General features: G+C 46.6%; 1 protein-coding gene across 5 annotated transcripts in view; it reads right to left on the bottom strand.

Moving 5' to 3' along the window:
- SOBP (sine oculis binding protein homolog) overlaps nucleotides 1-18594 on the bottom strand; it is a 125927-nt gene that overhangs the window by 3086 nt on the left and 104247 nt on the right. For 2 of the 5 annotated variants that reach the window (XM_083830186.1, XM_083830187.1), the window contains one exon: nucleotides 4734-6679. The gene's annotated coding sequence lies outside the window, so the exon portion shown is untranslated. Of the gene's footprint in view, nucleotides 1-928; nucleotides 1042-1795; nucleotides 4652-4733; nucleotides 6680-18594 lie in introns of those variants that run through there. The other 3 variants (XR_014582021.1, XR_014582022.1, XR_014582020.1) reach the window with 3 other exon arrangements.

Genomic DNA, 18594 nt, shown 5'->3' with positions numbered 1-18594 from the left:
CTATGCAGATATACAATTTCTGAAAAGTTACACCAGGAAAACTAAAACCTACCGATGGATTTAGCATTTCACAAAGAAGCAGGGTAAAATGTGTAGCAGTTAGACTAAAAAGCTAAAAAAAAAAAAAGGTGAATTGAACTTTCATGAAAACAATCTCTCTAAAAAAAAGGATCAATAAGTATAAAAGGATCTCGTTGCATTCCCAGCCTTTGGGCTAATCCAGCTACTGTATATAATAAAGGAGACACTGTATAATAATGGCAGGAACAGAAAGAAAGGGGAAATACTTGGGTACTATTCCCCTAATTCCATCCTCTTTCCCCCTCTTTGTCGCTGCCTTGCAATGATTTTATTTTGAAAAATAAAGACTAGAATAAAAAATATGTTGTCTGAGGCTTCAAGCCAAAAATGTGCCAGCACTTTCCCTTCCCACCCCACCCCCCCAAACTCCTTAGGCCAAAAGCCTTAACAAAAGCTGTTTTCTGTTTGGAAGATCTCTGGGTCCTTCACTCTCTTTCCTAACCCCTAACACAGGAAATGATTTTATAATTCACGTTATTAAGGAATTCGACTCACGCTCCCCCTTCCCGCCCCGCTCCCTGGATGTCGACCGACGAGAAGCCTGTGGCCTGGCACCCGTCCTCGCCGACCCTTTTGTGTCAGCTCCTCTACCTGACCCTGCCATAAATCATCCCCTTGGAGCTTTCCAGCAGGCACGCAGCAGCCAGCAAGCCCCAGCATCCAGGGGCACTTGCTTATGCTTGTGCCTACAAAGATACCCACAAGCTAGACAGAGGGATGCCCCCGACTCCCCCCAAAACACTACATCCCAGCATATGCATGCAGCGTGGATGCTGTGCCAAAGGCCATTTTAGAAGGCAATCAGCCAGCCTCCTGCGTCCCTGGTACCTGCATCCCAGTGCTAATGGGGTGACACTGCCACAGCCGCTGCGGTCCCGGGCACTTCCCTGCCTTGCTCTGCAGCCCTGGCAGCCCAGAGGATGGTGGACCCAGGACCCTGGTGGGTCCATTGAGGTGCTTCTGCACAAAAAAAGAAAGGTGTCTGTAAAAAATCAGACTTTGTGTCAGCTCCTCTACCTGACCCTGCTGTAAATCATCCCCTCTAGAGCCTCCTCTGCACATCCTTGAAGTGGTCCCCATCAGACCCTGTGTTTCAGGGCCCTCAGATGGCTGGGGAAGGTTCCCTTTGCCTTGTCATAGATCAGTATTTACTGCAGCAGCTCTGAAACCCTTCTGGGAGCAGAAGCAGGCATCCTTGTTGCAGGAGAGAGCCTCCAACACTAAGCTGAGGGCTGTGCTCTCTCGCCCTGGCCCTGCAGATGCTGGGTTTGTGTCTCCTCCACAAGGAGTGAAGAGTGGTTCTGCCCTTCTTGGCAGAGCTCATGTCCCAGTGGGCAGGCCGGGAGAGTTTATATCTCATCAGTCCTGGCCTGGGACATGGGAATGGACGAGAGTCTCTCTCAACACCTTGCTTTGTGTGAGCCTGTATGGGCTTGATTCCTGTAGCTGAAGAATGGGAGAGGACCTGAGTCTCCCAGTCCCCCGGCAAGCTGTCTAACCACAAAGTTTTCTAGAAAAGAAGACAGCATTGCTTCTTTCTCAAGCCTTTTCCTTTTCCTAACTAGGTCCAGCAAGGTCTTGCAAAGGAAAAGCGAAGTCACGTGGATGCCATGCCATCAGGCCCCATAGGAAGCAGGGTGAGGCTGCCCCTTCTCCCGTGAAAGCCATGTGCCCGGGCACCCCAGGTAGGAACATGCAACTTTTACATACTTACCTAATTCATAAGGAGAGGTCCTGGTCAGTGCACCTGGCTCCATCTCTCTCAGATTTATATCTTCTTGGAAAACTATTTGAGGAGAGCAGCAGGTGAAGTGGCTGGGACACTCACCTGCTCCACTTGATAGGTAATGGCAGAGACACCAGGGAACGGCTTCAAGAAAAGAGAATATCAGCGGTCTAAGTTACTCTTTTTTGCCTGGTGGCTCGGTCAGTTTCTCACAGTGTCACTGAAGCTGAAGTCCTGACAGGCCTTGACTTGGCCAAAAAAGGCTGAGGCGCATCCCTGTGTCAGAGACCCCCACCTCCCTCGGAGGCGCTGCAGCGCTCTGCAGTCAGCATCCGCGGGGCTCCGAGGGGCCGTGCTCCCACCGTCGCTGCAAGGAAAGCAGCCAGGAGCAGTTTTCAGCTGGCTTTTTCACAGCTCTCTCTGTCTTTGTTTTCCTGGTATGTCCTACGCTTTGTGGAAAATGGGTGCTCAGTGCCCCATGCCATTTCTTCGCCCAGTACCGCATATACGACAGGTAAAATGTGTGCAAACCTAAAGATGTTCTGCCCATCTCAAGACGTCTGAGCAGTTAATGTGGAGCAGATTCAACTCAATTTCTGACTCTCTCATGACTCTCAGCACGTGGATGATGCCCCAGTTCCGCATTCCTGTCCTCCCAGATCCCAAACATAGAGTCAGGTTGGGGTGGGAGTGGAAAGCAGAGCAGTTCAAGGGCTGCCTCTTTTCTCAATTAAACCTCTGTAAATCCAGAGCCACTCCAGGGGAAGCAACCTGCCCCCACCGGCACAGGCAAATTTGTTCCGAGTTCGAGCACCGCATGTTTGTCATAGTTGTTATTAAATGATGCCTTTACATATTCCAGGCCTATTTTTAAAACAAAGGCAATGAAGTTAGGGCATCCAGTTCTATATATGGACACTCCAAATGGCACTGAAATGCCTCGTGCATGTGTTTGGCTGAGTGTTGATTTGGGTGTCCAAATAAGGACCTCAGAATGGGATATCGGACTTGGATAAGCATCCTTGCAAATTTGGCATGTGGTGCGTATTTGAACAAAGCAAATTTATTTCCATCATTTAGCACGGAAAAAGCATTAAATCCTTTCATTTTATGGGACCTTCTTATTCATGGAATTGGGCTAACCACATACTGAATTGTGTAGCAGTTCTGAAAAAAAACGAAGCCCTCAAACCCATCTAAGACAACACCAGGGGTGATTAATGCAGAGCGTTTGCAGCATGAAGTCCCCCTCTTATCGCAAGGGCAAGACTCCTGCTGACAGCAAAAATTCAGTGCCAGCAGAAGGACCGGGGTGGCTCGATTGCAGCAAACTCCCCCTCTGCCTGGCAGCATGAGGGGATGCACACAAGGCTGGCTGCTGGGGACCTGAGGCAAAGCTGCCTCCTCTGCTCATGAACACGGCCTCTGCGTCTGAAAACTGCACGTGTGCAATAGCTGGAGCCGTTTCTGCTGCAGGCAGGAACCTTCCCGTGTATCTCCCCGTGCACTGGGATTTTCTTTGGCTCCTTGATGGTAAGTTCTCCAGGAAAAGGCTTGGCTCGATTATTATGTCTTAGTCCATAATAAATAATGTCAGCAGCGAGTGAGCAACATTCTGCATCCCTTTGCTGGGCTCCTGTTAATTGCAAGGGACCTTCTCACATCCTTTGTGTAATTCCACTCGTTTTGTTGGCATTATGCAAGGGATGGATTTGGCCTAAAAAATAAAGCAGGTTTCTTTTGCATAATGTATCATACCATTTGGTCTACATTTCACTGAAGGTTTATGTGTACTTGGAGATTTCTCCACAGATACGCAGCTGTAGATATTTTTAAAATAGCAAACAATGAACTGATTCAACTAAGTCAGTTCAGATTCTGAATTCTGGGGAAAGTCGTTTGAAAAGCATAATGTAGGCAAATTTTCAGGAAAGCTCAGGTAAGTTTGTGATCACATGAAATGCACGAAGCCAGCTTCAGCCTAGATTGCTTTCTATACCTCTATATGGTTTTTGACAAGCTGATTCCATTTCTGGAAAAAGCAGCTCACGAGAGAGAAAGATTTCTCTAAAGAGTCTGTTGTTTTTCAGAGGAGTGAAAATGTGTGCTAACAATTCTGGACCACTGACAAAAGCAAAATCAATACACACGGCCTTCATTTTACAGCCAAGTTCAGATGAATAAATAGAGATGTAGCAAGCTGTTTACTAGGAAGACAAGCTCTGCTCTGCATGCCCTTCCAAGCAGGCGTGCTTATGCTATTGTTGTTTTCCTTACATGACTGGTTAATGAAATCAGTCAAAAAGTTACAGAGCTCACCGGACATTTCAACCTCCTCCATCAGCAGCGCCGGCCAAGAGCTGGGAAGCAAACAGCCTTCTACAAGACAGCTCAGGGCCTGCAAATACGTTGCTGTTGCAGAATTTGGGGGCATTTGGGAGGAGTTTGGTGCTTGGAAGAGCCTAGGCTTGATTTCAGGGGGAGCTGATGCATAAAAAGCCCTACATCCTTACAAAAGGCACACGGAGCACACTCCGTACACAGGCCCCAAATGCATGGGTATGAGCAAACTTGCACAGATCTCCTTGAAGTGACCAGAGCTGCAGCCAGAGCATCCATATGGGGCTCTTCTATAAGATCAGGGCCTAACCCTGCACTGCTAAGTGCATTGTTTGTTTTTTTTTCCCCACACCTTGAACATTGCAGAAGCTGAGAGATGATGAGAGAGGAGCAAAAATGGAAGGGACGTCGACACAGCCTCCAGGAACACTTACGCATATGTTTCTGAGACTTCAGAGTGAATTTCACTTGATCTGTTGACCAGGCAGGTAGAAGGGTGAATAACTGCATGCACCAAAAAAAAAAATAAATAAAAATAAAGAAAAAAGTAAATAATAATAATAAAACAACAGCACATTTAAGTGCATTTTTTTTTCTTGGAGATTTATTTTGTTTTAATAAATCTGACACCAGTCAGGGAGAGAGAAAATTGTTGCAAGCCCAAAAGGAAAGCAGAGCACACTGAGGGTGCTTTAGTGTCTTGCTCTCTTGAAGATGTTTCATCAGTATCTCTTTGAACTCTCTCCCTAGACTCAGGAGCTGTTGGATTACCCCCCTGCTTTTTTTTTTTTTTTTTTTTTTTTTTTTTAAAAAGCGAGCTTGCTCGCCCGGTGTGTTTTCCAAGCTTTCACAGCTCTAATAAATAAGGAGCACCTGTAAAACAGTAGCTTGACTTAAGTGAATCTGTACAAAGGAAAATATAGAAATACAGTATATACATAGTGCTCATAGTGCACCATCACTACAAGGCTCTGGTTCAACTGACTTGGATACCCTGCTCCCAGCACCGCTGAAACCATCAGAGACACTGCTTCTGCAAATTGCTCCTCACTTCCCCGCAGCAGCCTTATAGAAAAGGTGTGCTCTGAACACTTGAGAGTGAACAATTGCTTTATTCGAGTTAGTAAACAGTTACACTGAATCACAAGGTGATCTGATTTTTTTTTAATTTTTTTTTTAGTTTTTATTTTTTTTGTATTTTTTGTGTGGATTTTTTTAGTTTTTTTTGTTGCTTTTTTGTTTTGTTTTGTTTCTTTTTTGTTTTGTTTTGTTTTTGTTTTTTTTTTTTTTGTATTTGTCAGAATGGGATACTCCACGACTCTCTTACCAATTCAGTGCCAGTATAACATGCTCTAGTGTACTTTTGGACTCTTGGCTACAACTGTACAAGTGCACACAAGTAAATTCTACCCTGTTATCCTCCACCCACTGATTGAGGATCGAATTGCACATTTCTCTTAACCATGACAGGAGAAAGCAAACAGTGAAACAGAATCATGGGGGATCTTTCTCACTTTACCCTTGTTTTCATTGGTTTGTCCATACCATTCTAATTATCATGAAAGGGCTATGCATATGGAGAGATTGTCTCACTGCCTTCCTGGATCACTGAAAACCATCAGGGTTGAAATTTCATCCAAGTCTTTCGTGACGCCCAGCAAATATTCCCCTCAGATTATTTTACACCTTGAGGGAATTTTGGTCTTTAGTTCAACACTCTTGCTCTGTTCCCAAATGGGGCGCTATTTAGGGGAATTTAAAGAGAAAGCTGAGAAGAATAAACATTTACTGAGTTCTCTTGGCATTCAGTCTCTGAAAAACCACAGTATAAACTATTCATGCTGCTTCTTACATCTGTCAAATCAAAAATTAAAAGCCATAAAAGTGTAACACTGAAAATATGGCATTAGAAAGGATAAAGGTGGCCTTTGTAAAAATAACAAGGAAAGTATATTAGCCAATAAAATATTCTAACTCTTCATTTAAAAGTGCATCATGGGTAGGACAGAGATGACTCTGAAGCGTTGCTACTCCAGTATTACCCCTTTCCCCCATCAAAACTTGAATAGGTCCAAAACCATACAATGCAAATCACGATTCTTAGTGTAGCAGCAAAACCACAGCAGTTTTTCGAAAAAAAAAAAAATCCATATCACTGTCCAGTCTCAAATATCTGAACTTTGAAGTCAGGGAGGGAAAAAGTACCTATGTTGGTCCATGTGGTTTTTGAAACCAGGGTTAAAAATCCCCGCAGCAAGAAACCAAGAGGAGAAAGCGTTCCTTGGAGGAGAAGAGGGGGTGGTCGCAGGAATGCTGAGCACACTGTGTGGGTCCATGATGTGCTGTCTTCTGGGTCAAAGGCACCCGTGGGACTGAGGCTTCCTCGGAGGGACTTCGTGATGGGAAGCTGCTTTATTTGCTTGACTTTTAGCCAGAGGGGATGGTGAGCGGACCAGCTGGTGTCGTTCAGTGGAGTGACGTGGTTTGCTCTGCTCCCTTTCTCCATGCAAGGTACCCTGTCGGTGAGCATTCCTGCGAAGCAGAAAAGGAGACAGGGTCAGTGCCAGTGGGATGGGATGGGATTCATCACAGGCACGGTGGGCATTGCCTGAGCTCACACAGCCCCACCACTTCCACCTTTGCTCTGCCTCTCGCTGCAAGGGCCACCAGTATGTGATGCTGCCCTCGCAGTGAGGTGGCTGGAAGGGAGGATGCAGAAATCCCTGCAATAAAAAGCTGTAAATGGATATAATAATAGTTCATTCTCTGGGTTTCATAGAGCGCCTTTCATTCCACAAGATCACAGGTGAATAATAATGCATCACAGTTATGTAGTAGCCCTCACCCCTTGATCTCACCGTGCTTTACAGAGCTTGGAGGTATCACTGTCTGCACTGCACAGGTAGGGAAATGGACTTGGAGGAGGAGACACATTTGGACCAGGGATGGTGATGGGATGGGGAACAGAGCCTGCCTTGCAGCTCACTTGTTTTGCCATAAGAACTGGATGCCTCCCAGAAATCCAGATTTCCCCCAACGCTTTCAAGTCAGTTGAAAACTGTATTTCAAACATTAAAATTGCAGCTTATTCCAATTCTTCCTATGTTTTTAAAGCTGTCTGTAGTGCAGTCCAAGTGGCAGGGAGCTGGGCTGATATTTCACTTAGGGCCCCCCAAATAACAATTGGGGTTTCCCTTCTGCCATCTTTCCCCTGCTCTGACTGGAAGACAGAGCTCCCTCATGAGGAGTGCTCCCAGCACCATGCACAGTCAGGCTGGTTATTCATCTTGTGCAGAGTCATTTAATATGACCATGTGTTTTTGCTCCCAGAGCACTAACATTCCCAGAGCACTTCAGCCATGGGCATTAGAGAAATGTTTCAAAACCCTCTCCCCATGGCTCACCCTTTGTCGTTCCTTGCTGAAGGGGCTGTGTCTACACTGCAAGTCCCAGGGCTCCACAGGGACAACCTGAAGAGTGGGCTGGATGGGCTCTCAGGCATGACCGAGCCCAGTCAGTAAGCACAGCTGGACAGGGCAGATTGGTCTCATGGAGAATCTGAGATAGTACCGGGAGACAGCTCCACTTGCTGGTTGACAGAAATGATTGCCTCACTCTGCTCTGCGCTGGTGCAGCCTCACCTCGAGACCTGTGTGCAGTTTTGAGCACCACAGTATAAGAACGACATAAACCTATCAGAGTGTGTCCAGAGGAGGGCTATAGAGATGGTGAAGGGTCTGGAGGGGAAGATGTATGAGGAGCAGCTGAGGTCCCTGGGTTTGCTCAGCCCCGAGCAGAGCAGGCTGAGGGGAGGCCTCATGGCGGCCTGCAGCTCCCTCACGAGGGGAGCGGAGGGGCAGGCGCTGAGCTCTGCTCTCTGGGGACAGCGACAGGACCCGAGGGAACGGCATGGGGCTGGGACAGGGGAGGGTCAGGCTGGGGGTTAGGGAAAGGTTCTGCACCCAGAGGGTGGTCGGGCACTGGGACAGGCTCCCCAGGGCAGTGGTCACGGCACTGAGAAGGATTCAATGGTCCTTGTGGATCCCTTCCAACCCAGGATATTCTATGATTCTCATGCAAATACACATCTCCCAGTAACAGAGCTAACTCCCCACCAGTACTGTCCATGCTACACATACTAACCAAAGATGCCCCTCTTGGCCTTTCCCCCACTCATACAAACGAAAGACAGATGCTCAAGACAGCAAAACCTGGCTGGGGTGAGGGAGATCGGGCTGGAGCCCTCCATGATCTCCTTGGTCTTTTGGCGTGCAACCACTTATACCACAATAGTGCCTATTGTGCTGAGGGGTCATAACCAGCAAAGCACAGTGACTGACATGCCTAGTTTGGCTTCTTTTCTCATTTATTTAGGACATGAAGGGGACACATCCCACAGAACTTATTCAGACAACCCCCTTGTGAAGCCAACTGGTGCTTTGACTGGGTGAACAACAGTGGAGCAAACACAACTTTATTGATTTGAGCCTTTCAGAAAGCTGCATGATAGCTCCCCTAAAATAAGGTAAGCATTGCCAGTGGTGAAGGCCAAGACCATGAAAATCTTTGGAATAATGTTTTTAAAAAATCATCTTCTCATCAATCTAATGGAACTAAAAACAACACAGTGGTTTTAAATTCCTTATGGTTTATCTAGGGGCTACTGGGTAACGTGCCATGACCTCTTCTGCTGCTTCCCTTGTCACTTGACCATGCAGACTGTTTGCAGGAACTGTCTTCTCTCTCCACAAAAGTTGCTTTGGTCTCTGTCACCTTGGATGGGATCCACTGTTCCCTAAAGTCTCAAACTGAAACTCAAGTACTTAATGCTGGTGCTGGGTCACATTTTCCTTCTCAGTCTGCTCCCTGATCTCCCTTTCACACTGACTCCTCTCATCGCTGCGCTTCTATTCCCCTGCCAAATCTCCACCCTTCTCAAAGCAGAGGCTGGAAGGCACATTGACTGTGTTGACCAGCATAAACTCCCAGAGCGCGGAGACCACTATATCAAGGTTAAGGAATAACATTTGGGCTTTAGGGCAATGTGCCCAGAGGGATGTGCAGCTTTGTGCACAGAGAGTGCTGAGGAGAAGAACTAGACTGAGAATTGGGATGTATGCACTTCCTGAGTATTCCCCATAAAGTACGTTACTGCTTTCTGTCACTTTTTGGCTTGAAATCATGCTCTGAGATTAACTAAAAAGGGAAGCAGAGAAAACAAAATTTGCAGCCTCTCTATGAACCCTCACTCTGCACTTCAGGTATTTTGTCTGTTCCTTTCTTGACATGCATCAGTGAAAATGAATTTCCATCCCTCACTAATCAGTCTCAAATGGCAAGGCACAGTGCAGAGCAGTAAGCGGTTTGGGAAGGAGGGCATAAAGATGTTCCCTAGTTCTCGATGCTTTCTGCTTGGAGCAGTCAGCTGGCTTTTTAAGGCCTGTCTATTTTCCCCTGCTGCAGATAGAGTGCAGACTGGAGAAGCATCTTCCCTATTGATTGGTTCACGTGACAGTCATTGTGTTCGATGAATGCATCTTCATAGCAATCAAGTGACAGAATAAAAATCCATATCAGGCATAGCATGCAAAGTTTTATAAAGAAATGAGAACATACTAGTCATCACCACTTCACAGTCAGATGCTTTACACCTCGTGCCAACACCAGAGTGCATGACCAGCACAATAAAATCAGCTATTTATATCTCCCCCCCCCCCCCCCCCAAAACAAATTACTTTTTAGGAGAGAAACATATGCTCTTCACCCCAGTTGAACTTGCACCCATCACACAGCAGAGTGCTGATCAGATAGAAAGACTGTGTCAGCTACAAAAGACAATTTTTTGGCAATTATAAAACCATGGAGCTGAGCTTATGTGAGTTGCCCTGAGGTGGACACACTGGGTTTTGCCTGCTTTCCAGCACTAAACAGGATTGTGTTGATCTGGGGAGGGAAAACCACCCATAAGTCAGAGGTGTAGTCCTAACCCCACAAGGCATTATGGAGAAGAGGACAGAATGAGAACAAGTAGGAAGGCTCCTCACTTTCCAGGGTAGGGGAAGAGAAGCAGAGAAAACAAAATTTGCAGCCTCTCTATGAACCCTCACTCTGCATTTCAGGTATTTTGCCTGTTCCTTTCTTAACATACATCAATGAAAATGAATTTCCATCCCTCACTAATTAGTCTCAAACGGCAAGGCATAGTGCAGGGTGATAAGCGGTTTGGGAGGGAGGGCATAAAGATATTCCCTAGTTCTCGATGCTTTCTGCTTGGAGCAGTCAGCTGGCTTTTTAAGCCTGTCTGTTTTCCCCTACTGCAGATAGACTCAGTGCAGGTAACCTGGAGGTTCACCTGTGCGGGCTTAGATACCGACACAGCACTCCTATGAACAGTGAGCGAGAGCTGTGCTAATGCCTTCTGCAGCTGCATCTTAACCTGAGGAGCAACAGGCAGCTGTGAAGCACGCTCCACCACCCCAGAGCTTTCTCTTTGGTTTATGTCCCTATGTGTGAGGATTTCAACCCTTGCCCAGAAGAGCACAGTGTTACAGCTTTGCATGGCAGTTTGATGACTAGGGCAAAGCCTTCCCAGGGAGCTTCGTCCCTCTCTCTGCAGCTACCTAGCTCCTTCCAGGTGCTGCTCCTTCCTGTGCTGCCCATGCAATCAGTGTGAAGGGGAGCATGGCCCTGCTTGGTACAGCCAGCTGCTGGAGGTGCTCCTAGCTCCATGCCTCCATGCTGAGGAGATGGGTAGCTCAGCTCTGGAGCAGTTTCTTTCCCTTCTCCCCCCAAACCCAAGCACTGCATGCCTGCTCCCAGTGCTGCCCCATGAGCCGAGTGTTGCCACGCTGGCAGCACGCTCCTGCAGGCAGGGACAGCAGCCAGAGAGCTGCTTCCATCATGTCCCACCTCCTCAGAGGGCCATGCCACTGACATGGCTTTGGACACACACGTACACTCACACAGAGTCTTTTTCCATGGCTGTTCCCCCCCTCATTCTGCGCTCCATTGAACATTTCTGTCTCCAGATTCACATCATATTGTTCAGGAAAAAAATAGATGCTGGGTGGGGAGGGGTGAGGCAGCCGTTGATGTGGGCTGGTGTGGCAGAGTTTCCATCATTTAGCACAGCAGTTAATTCACCCGGACAATGAACGTTGATGTGCTAGAAGAGGCCTAGTTCATCTGGGACATGCATGGCCTTGGAGAAAAGGCACTGCAATTATTTTCTCAGGGAAACTGCTCTGAAAATAAACCACAAGAGTGCAGCTAAAGTCAGCATGGGAGCAAGCTCGGCCCTGGAAACACTCTGGAGTCATCTGTTACTTGTAATAGTTCTATAATTTATTCCTTTTTTTTTTTTAGCAATTCTTAAAGCAGTTCAAGCTTCTTCATTAAAACCTTCCCCTTTGAATACTTGATGATTTATCTTTCCATGAACTAACTGAAGGGATGCCACATTGCAAAAGTCAGGGAAGTCAGGGGAAGCCTCTAGCACGAATGGAATAACAACTCGACTCCTTATGCACCATCCCTTGATTTTGAGGGTGGCGTTTTCCTTCTGCTCTGCTCTTGCAAGCTATGGATCGTTCTTGACTTTGGGTCAGATACACAGCTTGGGCTCTGCCACCTACTGAAACAAGAGCTGTAATCCGAGCAGATGTTGTGACTTCAAGGAATGCACCAGGGAAGAAGCTTGGGTTTGCCCTCCTTATGTATCTTGGCAGAAGCAGCGCTAGGGACAACTTGGTCACCCCTGCCTCTGTGGTCAAATTGTTGCAAGGATGCTCTGCAGTGGTGTCCGCTCACTCTGTAGTCAGAGCAGAACCTACAGGGAGAAACACGAACTGGAAAGCAGAAGGCCTGCTATGTACTGGCTCCTGCTTCCCCACACCTACTCCTTGAAAAGCCTCAAGGGAAGTTTCACTAGTTCACGTCTACGTTTGGCCCTTGCTGGCACATCTAGTATCTTCTCTCACCAAACTCAAAGTATGTTAAATTGAACCCTCACACTAGCTAGTGACATTAGGAACAGGGATGCACGTCACCATGCCCTTGTTAAGTAGCAAGGAAATGTAGGAAATCCAGTTCCAGGGTCTTTTTTATGCTACTGCACAGCCTAGATGAAACACACATCTTAAAAAGAAGCAAAGGAATCATCATTGTGGAAGAGACCCTGAGAGTGGCCAAGAAGATGTAGGCTCCACACTCCTGAATTCACGAGGCAGCTGGTGGCACTGAAGAGAGATGAGACAGAAATCCGGCCCTCTGCCACGTTGGTGACAATCATTCCAAACCCTCCCCAAAACAGGAGTACAATCTTGGTCTGGGCAAGCACACAGCTCTTCTTCATAGCCATTGGAATTAGGATTCCCAAAACTTAGCAGGGAGCAGCCACGCACTTGGGGTGAGTGGCCTGGGCTGCTGTAAATCCTCCTCTGTACCACCAAGCAGCAACACAGCTGCACTGTGTGACTTGCTCTGCACAGCCCCAGGACAGGGCACATCCCCTCCCCATCAGGTCTGTGTATTCCTAGGTAAAACAGAGCTCACCAGGAACTCCTGCTCCAACATCTTAACCTTCTGTTTCCACATCACTGTGTCCTTGTCCTCCTTCCCAAACCCAGAGGTGCTCCAGAGCAGGCGCTACCTTAGATGCTCCAAAACATACCTGGGAAGAGCGTCTCTGTCCACCAGCCAAGGTGGATAGAGGGAGATACCAGTCTCGGTGGGCTAAACTGAACATTTGGGTGTGATTCCCCACATTTTAGCATTAGTGCTGCCGTCAGGTTTCCTTGCCATTGTCATCTTTCCATACCATTCACCTACATCACTTTCTACTGTTCATAGTAGCAATTTCCCCAGAACCTCTGTAAATATTTTTTTCATATAAAGTTAAAAAAAAAAACAACAAAACTTTATATAAAAAAGAAGGAAAACCAAATCCAGACACTTTCTCCTCTCCTTTCCTGAAAACAGGCAACCACTGCGATGTGATAACCCTTCTTTAAGTCTCTGATTTTGTCTAACTCAGAAAAGAAACTTAAACTTGAATTTCAGTAACCTCATGTGGGTCCAAACCACCAGGCTTTTGGCTATTGTAAGGTGCTTCTCAATTTTCTTATCCAAGCCGATTGCTCCAGTAAAACCAGATAAATAGCCAGAAAAAAAAGGCAGATTAACTGTGGGTAGCAGTGTGCAGGAGGACGAAGGGTAAGAGAGGGTCTTGCCATGCAACAGCCCCATACCTCTCTGAGAGAGTCCTCTACCTCACCTGGTTTACACCTGGACCTGATGTTTTCATCTGAAATGCCATTAATATTTTTTTTTTTCAGAAGCATCATTTTAGTGAAACGTGTCAGCCTCTCATACCAGGAAGCGATCAGTGTTTTCTCATGAATGACCCTCTGACCGACTGGGTGCTGGCATGGATGTCCGTGGGGCCAGGGGCTGCGGCCCCTCATGCTGCCACGCTAAGGCAGGACCAGGGAAGCGGTGAAGGGAGAAGGCAAGAAAGGCTCAGTGCCAACCAGCAGCAGGACCTGGGTGCCACCTTGGGGTGGGCATCCTGTTGTGCCATTGCTGGCACAGCTGCTGGGCATAGGAGAGGCTGGGTGAGGAGCTGTATCACCCAGCACAGGGATGCTGCAGATTTCCTCCTGGTTTTCATAGTCCCATCCTGACTCTTCTCGGCCTAAGCAAGAGCAGGTGCAGACTCACCCAAGGGCAAGAGGGGAGTGCTCAGGTGGCCAAAATGTCAGGCAGATTATACTGTGGAGGAAGGAAGGGGAAAAACTTGCCCAGAACACATCAGGAGCAACTGGGTGAGAGCTGGCATCCACCCTGGTGCAGTGCCAGGCACCCTAGGGCATCTCCTGTCCTCAGCACTGCTGGCCACACAACAAACTGCATCAGACCCAACCAGTGTTTCAGATTTTACCTGTTCCCCACCTCCTCCCCAACCCCAGGAAAACAGAAACATTTTCACCACCGAGATAACTCGTCCAGCAATAATTGGTAAGCTGCTTCAAATAAAACAGAAGTGACATTTTAATTGTGCTTTGAAAGTCAGGGTCAGAATTCAAATCTTCAGTGACCTCATCTTTTCTTTTACACCAGCCTTTCAGCATCTCTCAGTTGGAGAATTCCTGTGGAAAAGTGGTGTTTTTTTTTTTTTTTCTCCTTTGAATAAGAAACTTAGAAGTGGCAGCACAAGTGGTTCATGAAACCTTATAAATATTTGGAGCATAAGCAGGCAGCAGATCATAATGACACAAAGTTCTGCACTTTACCACGTGGGCTCCAAATAAATAGCTAAAAATTGCTCTAACCATAGGTTTAAATATCAATCGGCCAATGATGGGATGCAGATCTTTCCAGAGAGGTCGCAACTCGATAGTTGTTTTATTCTGCACTACCCAATCCCTAAAACTTTTTTTTTGGGGGGGGGGGGGGTCAGAGGGGAGGAGGTGGAGGGAAGTGTGTGCTTCCATAGGAGATGATTACATTACACAGCCTCAAGTCCAAAACCAGGGCTGCAAGAGGGAGTACAGCAGAGGCTGGGGGTGTCCTCTCAGCAAGCGCAGCTCAGCCTCTTTGCCTCTAGATAATTTGTTGTTGTAGGTTGGCTCAAATTTAAGACAGTAATGTTTCAGAAACACTTGGAAAAGCAAGCCAGCTGCAGGGAGGATATCGTTACAAATTGAGACACATGTTGTACAGGAATACCATTCTTTTCAAATACCAGAATCGTGTCTGGGGAAGTAAAGCCATGCAAATGAGTCAGAGACAGAACCTCATTCTGTAACGTGCAGAGAGCCTTCAGCTTTCATTAGAGGCACCAAGAGCTGAGTGCACCAAATACTTCACAGGATCAAGCCCAGACATTTAATTAGCTGTTAATTTCATGGCAGAAGCAAATGCTGAGTATGTGAGGGTTTTGTAAAATGTTGGAGTTTGCTTTGATTCACATCTCTCATGAGATGATTGCACACACTTCCAAACACAGCCCCTGGTCCCATGAGCGAAATGCAGCTCCTTATCAAGAAAGTGTAAACATGTTAAGGTCACAGCTCAGGTAAGACTCAGCTGTGAGGCCTCAATTGGTGGAGACACCCAGCAATGTGCTGAACTTCCCTGTTTTGCCATAGGAGACCTAAAAAATAGACAAGGAGGGACTCAGCAGGTAATCTGGAAACAATGCTTCAGAAAATCTTGCTTGCCATAATCTTGATTTCCTCCTGATTTCTTGTTCAAATTGCTGTGCTTCTGCTTTTCTTGATTCTCCCATAGCTTTTTGAACAGGAATTTATATTTTTTTTCTTAAAATCTACTGCTCACTGCTTGATTATGTCCAGCTCTTTCACAACCACCATCCTCAAAAGTGTTTTGCTTCATTCTAATCCACTTTTGGGTATTGCTCATGATACTGAGAAACAGTTTATAAGCTCTTCACAGTTCTTCAGAGTTCACCACTCAGCTCTGAAGCTGGCCATTGTTGTCTTAAGGTCAAGCTTCTCAAAGGCAATGGGGTGCTTAGCTCCTTATCATATTTCAGTGGCAATAAGACACATGCTCTCCAGGATCTTGTCCTCTTAATGTAAAGGCAATCTGATTATATTTTTACAGGGATGTCATCTGTTTTACTGTGATCTTTGTTGTAATATACTCTATATTTAACCACGAGTTGTACTTTTTTCCTCATAAACTTTCCATACACCACTGGCTTTGGTAGCTAACAGCACAAGAACACACTGATGGCGAGCCTTAGCCTCCCCCTATGCCCATTTTACACCCCACACTTTTGAATCCAGCCAAATTTGTTTTGCGTTGACTTAAACAAGAGGAGGATTAGCCCTTAGAAGAGATCTGATGATTCTGGTCAGCAGGACTTGAACATGAGCCAGCAGTGTGCCCTAGCAGCCAGAAGGGCCAACCATACCCTGGGGTGCTGCAAGCAGGGCATTGCTACCTGGTTGAGGGAGGGGATTGTCTTGCTCTGCTCTGTGCTGGTGCAGCCTCACCTCGAGTGTGTGTGCTGTTTTGGGCACCACAGTATAAGAAGAACATAAAACTATTAGAGAACGTCCAAAGGAGGGCAACAAAGATGGTGAAGGACCTGGAGGGCGAGATGTATGAGGAGCAGCTGAGGTCCCTTGGTGTGTTCAGCCCAGAGCAGAGCAGGCCGAGGGGAGGCCTCATGGCGGCCTGCAGCTCCCTCACGAGGGGAGCGGAGGGGCAGGCGCTGAGCTCTGCTCTCTGGGGACAGCGACAGGACCCGAGGGAACGGCATGGAGCTGGGACAGGGGAGGGTCAGGCTGGGGGTTAGGGAAAGGTTCTGCACCCAGAGGGTGGTCGGGCACTGGGACAGGCTCCCCAGGGCAGTTTGGACAACGCTCTCAGACACATGGGCTGATTTTTGGGTGGTCCTGTGTGGAGGCAGGAGTTGGACTCAGTGATCCTTGTGGGTCCCTTCCAACTGGGGATATTCTCTGATTCCGTTCTATGCTTATATGTATTAAAGTGCCTGGACAGTCTTTAAAGCCTGACAGACAATTATGAGTGTCTCCTTGTTTCTATAGTAATGTTTTACCAACTTAGAGAATGGCATGGATGAGATGCTTAATTCAGTTCAAACAATTGTCATTTCACAAGACAATGCTAATAAGCAAGCACTGCAGTGACCTCTGAAGTCAATGGCCGCAGATCCTGGGAGCTACCAGGCCGGCTGCAGCCTCCAGGAGCCAGAGACCCTCTACGCTCCTGTGGGTCTGTTAATTGAGCTATGGCATTTCTCTGCTGGCTGAAGATCTGGCCCTGTGTTTTATTTGCCAAGAGCTCTAGATGTTCACTGCCTTGTGAATTAGACCAGGTGTAGCTATTTTCTAAACTGGGATCAAGAATCAGATTTCATATTTAAAATATACACCCTGGGAAGTTTTATGGAAAAGCAGGAGAAAGCCATCAGAAATCAGCACTTGTTCCTTTGATTTCAAGGCATGTACAGTGATCTACGGCACCGTACCACAAGCCTGCTATTTACTGCCACTGAGACGGAAGTTAGCGCTCCCACACCCCGTCAGCAAGATGTGGGAGCTGAAAGCTGCTCTGCAAGTATGTCATTTTATACTTCAACATTTTGAGAAGCCTTTTTTTTTTTTTTCTGGGAAACCCTTTTCTGATTTAATATATCTGAGAAGCTACCCAGGCAATTTTGAAACATAAGATCACCCTGCTAGAGCCAGGCAGCTCTCAAGGGCAAAGCTTCAGTTCCAAGCAAATGTGTTTAAGGCTTTGTGGTATTAACAGTCTCTCCTTTCCCCCTTAGAATAAATGGAAAAATTCTGTAGGCTTATAAGATGCCAGGTGAAGGAAAACTTCTGAACCAGAAGAGTAGGTGTTAAGTGTATGAGTCCGATTACTCTGCTGATTTTAATTAGTTTAGCATCAGCGGAACTACATCCAGTTAAAATTAGCTAAGGCTCTGGCCCATAGTAGCGTGTCAACAAAGATGACTGGCGCAAAAATGCGTGTAAATATATAAAATCTGTTTTCAAGCATACCTTTAGGGTCAAATTCTGTGCCGGTCAGAGCAGCAAGGGCAGGGTGTGATGCTGGTAGATAGATGCTACAGTGACTGGGGAGCTATAAAAACTCTTAAGGCAGAAAGGGAGGTTAATAGCTATGGCCCTTGCCTCAGGAATCCCGACCAGAGCAGGAAATCTTGTGCTGGACCATTATGGGCAGGGGAGTTCACAGTGGGATATATATTATTTCTGCCCTAAACTGGAGCATTCTGCTCGTTGTACATTTTTACGACTACAATGTATGGACTAGACAGCTGGAAGTTTGGGCTTATAACTCAGCAGATGCTGACCCCAGGACATATGGATTGGCTCGGTAGGTGGCCATACTCCTACTATTTCCATTACTTTTGGGAGAAATTGTGCTTACGCAAGCAGGAAAATTCCTTCCTTTCCTTACCCCTCTGCCCCCAGCACAGGACTAGTCAACGCACACACACACGCACAGAGAGAAGCAAGTTTTGAGTTTAGCCTGTGCCATTTAATTTTCCATTCAGTTATGGTAATAACTATTATGTTAAAGCCAAGCAGCCCTTAGCATTTTCAGTTATTCGCTTAAGAAACCTTGCCCTACACCAAAACTATGGGGTTAAAACTGATCCTGCCTGGACATAGAGCACACGGGTAGGCGACACTAACACTAATTTTAGAAACCCTTGTTGCTCAAATTTGAAAAAACTGCACTCAACTGAATAGTCTTCCTTGCTTCATTGCTTTATCATAGTAGGACTTTGGCACTGGGACATCTTTTGCTGGTTCTTTGAATTGCATCAAACTAGAACAGCTTGACAGTCCACATCCTGATGGAGAGACTAAACTTTAACATCGAGGATTATGTTGCTGATTAGCACTTCCAATAATCAA

This window comes from Anser anser (genome assembly GCF_964211835.1).
Source record: "Anser anser genome assembly, chromosome: 3".
NCBI lineage: Eukaryota > Metazoa > Chordata > Aves > Anseriformes > Anatidae > Anser > Anser anser.
The sequence above is the reverse complement of the archived record's forward strand: the minus strand, read 5'-3'. Positions and strand labels throughout refer to the sequence as shown.